This window comes from Triticum dicoccoides, chromosome 3B, assembly GCF_002162155.2.
Source record: "Triticum dicoccoides isolate Atlit2015 ecotype Zavitan chromosome 3B, WEW_v2.0, whole genome shotgun sequence".
Lineage (NCBI taxonomy): Eukaryota > Viridiplantae > Streptophyta > Magnoliopsida > Poales > Poaceae > Triticum > Triticum dicoccoides.
Genome location: NC_041385.1, coordinates 687,490,722 through 687,493,827, shown reverse-complemented (window position 1 = coordinate 687,493,827; position 3,106 = coordinate 687,490,722).

Here is a 3,106-nt window from a genome sequence, read left to right as displayed (position 1 = left end):
GGGCCGGCGGCGCGGGAGAGAGAGGAGGGCCGCGGGGGACACGTGGTGGCGCGGGAGAGGACGGACGGCGGCAGCGGACATGTCCGTCGGTGGGGGAAGGGAAGGTAGGGTTTGGACTTCAATTTTTGGAGGGGGAGGTGTTTATCTAGGTAGAGGGAGCTAGGAGACTCCAAATGAGGAGCGGTTTTCGCCCACACGATCGTCATCGAACGGCCGAGAGCATGGAGGGGGTTTGGATGGGTTATTGGGCCACTTTGGAGGGGCGTTGGGATGCACACAAAATAGGGCTTTACGGTTCCCCGGTTAACCATTGGAGTATCAAACGGACTCCAAATGGCACGAAACTTGACAGGCGGTCTACCGGTGGTGTACCAAGGCTGATTGGCAAATCACGGTCCATTCCGAGAATGTTTAACACCCGCACATGAAAAGGGGCAAAAGGGGGACGCCGGGGGATATAGGAGTGTCGGATTGCAAAACGGACAACGGGGAAAATGCTCGGATGCATGAGACGAACACGTATTCAAAATGAGATGCACATGATGACATGATAAAATGCAACACGCAAGAAAATGACATGGAAACAACGGAGAACAACTGGATGACACCTAGCGCATCGGATCCGGGGCGTTACAGGGTTACATGTAGAGTCCATCTCGGACTAAGACTTAAACTATTTTGACTTCCCTTCCTGGGCTTCTTAACGTCTGCCGGTTTAACATTGTCTCCCAGTTTCACATTGTCTGCCAGTTTAACATTGTCTGCCAGTTTAACATTGTCTGCCGGTTTAACATTGTCTGTCGGTTTAACATTGTCTGTCGGGTTATGATTGACTTAACACATGTCAGTGCTACCATCTGTCTTAACTCTGCCGGTTTAACACTCGTTGGTTTACCGTCTGTCTTAGCCATCTGTCTTAACTGTCTGCCTATTTAACTTCGCCGGTTTACCAAGTCCCGGCCGGGTTACGACTCCGGCTGGGTCATACCGCGGGGTATATCCCCGGCATTAGCCCCCAGTTTAATTTGGATTTATCCATGTTAAACTGACTCTGATCATCCTTAAGTCCTTGTCACTTCCTTCTTCTAGAAAATCCGGTTTAATAGGCCAGCTTCATAATCCACTTGCTGACATTGGTTTCTCATAGAAAATATATTGTGAAGAATAACTCCTTTGATTCAGCTCCCAATGCTTAAAAACAATACTGGTCCTTGAAATACTCATCTGATCTTCAGCCGGTTTAAGGACGTGGAACTTGCAAGTTTATCTATGCAAGATCACTGGTTTATGAATATTGATAGCACCGGGTCATACTTGTAGTTAACATCCAGCTTCAAAATATACCTCTATGCCTATCACTTGTAGCCCCCAAGTCTTAAAAAGGTAGCATAGCAACAGCTTAAGACTTGCTTCAATATAAATATCACATATATGAAGAAATCCAGGTTGGTCATCTCAATCACTAGTCAGAATTGAGTATTCCACATATGTAGCCCCCAAGTGCCGGGTTGTCATGCTTGCAGCAACCTGAGACTTGTAATTGCCTGATGCTCATAAAAACTTCAACCAGTGTAGCCCCCAAGGGCCAGGTCATTATGCAATAATGAGCAGGGACTTTGTAAATATAATCTTGTAAACATTGAACAGCAACATGTAGCCCCCAAGGGCCGGCTCAGTAAGATAATATTGAGCTGGGACTTTATATATACTTCAATGAAAATAACATCATATGATGTAAACCCATCATGGGGCTTGAACCCACGCCCACGAGGTTAAGAGCCTTGTGTTTTACCAACTGAGCAGTGCACCCTTCAATATAACGGATTAGAAGCTTTGTACCTTGAATTGTTGACAGGAGCAACTGGTAGCCCGCAAGGGCCGGCTCATTACAATGTGATGAGTCGGGTCTTCAATAAGATGAGCAAAAAATGACTTTGCATTAGCCCCCAAGTGTCATGGTGCATTCTTGCGGCGACATGAGACTTGCATATTTGATGTAATCTCAACTTAAATAATGTAGCCCCCAAGTGCCGGGTTATAAGCCTGCAGCAACTCGGGACTATTCCTTCAATAAATCATATTCATTGATAATATAATAGCCATTGCGCTAAAGCGACTTTGAAAACTTTGATCATAATATTGGTTATTGATAACCATAATAAAATCCAGCCATGTTGGCTATTTGAATAATATACCCAATGATTTATAAGCGCATAATTCCAATGGCGCAATCCAAATATATACTGGCAACTTATAGTCCAAAGCCAGGCCGGGTCAATAAACACGGATTATAAGTGATTATGTACTGACAACTTGTAGTTGAAAGCCGGGCCGGGTTAATGAACACTGGGTTAATTTGATGACTCATAGTCATGCCGGGTCAATGGACATTGTTTCAACATAAAATTTATCAAAAGAGAAAAATCTTGACAAAGGAAAATAAAACCATGTAGTCGGGGCTTTTCAAGGGCTGCCGGGCCCAAATTCGAGGCTTTTCATGGGCTGTCAGGCCGCTGAGTTAAACCATTTTGCAAAGCCTTTTAAGATGGACCTCCAACTAACCAATCGTCGTTTTAACTTTGACAAGTTCAGGGTCTGTATAAGATTGACTTGTCAAACGTTCGGCGGGTCATGCCAGGATTACCTGGATAGGAGTGGCTTACTTGATGAAGGCAGGTTAACCCGGGATTTTAGGTGAATACACCAGGCTTCCAAGCCGTGCTTGATAGCATATTACAAGGGTCCTTTCAAACTCTTTGTTGCAGTGCACAAAGAGCCCCCAAGTAATTTTGTGAGCTATGCTCAATGGGTGCCTATGTTTGAGCTGTGCGTAGCAACAAGACTCTCTTTGGCCCCTTGGGTGTGAAGCTCCCAAGCTATATTGTGGCGTGATAGCCGGATTAATGGACAGAACTCCACTTTGTCAGCTGAAGCCCCCATGTAACCAATAATATGATAAGCCAATAAGGCGGGATACCCATGTTTGAACCGCGTGTCAGGGTAGCAGGTCCTCTTTGGCAACCTTTAACTTTTTGCAAGAGATAAATTCTTCTTGAGCCGGGATTTTGAACCGGATATTGAGAGTGTCAGAGGTTTTGCAAGAGAT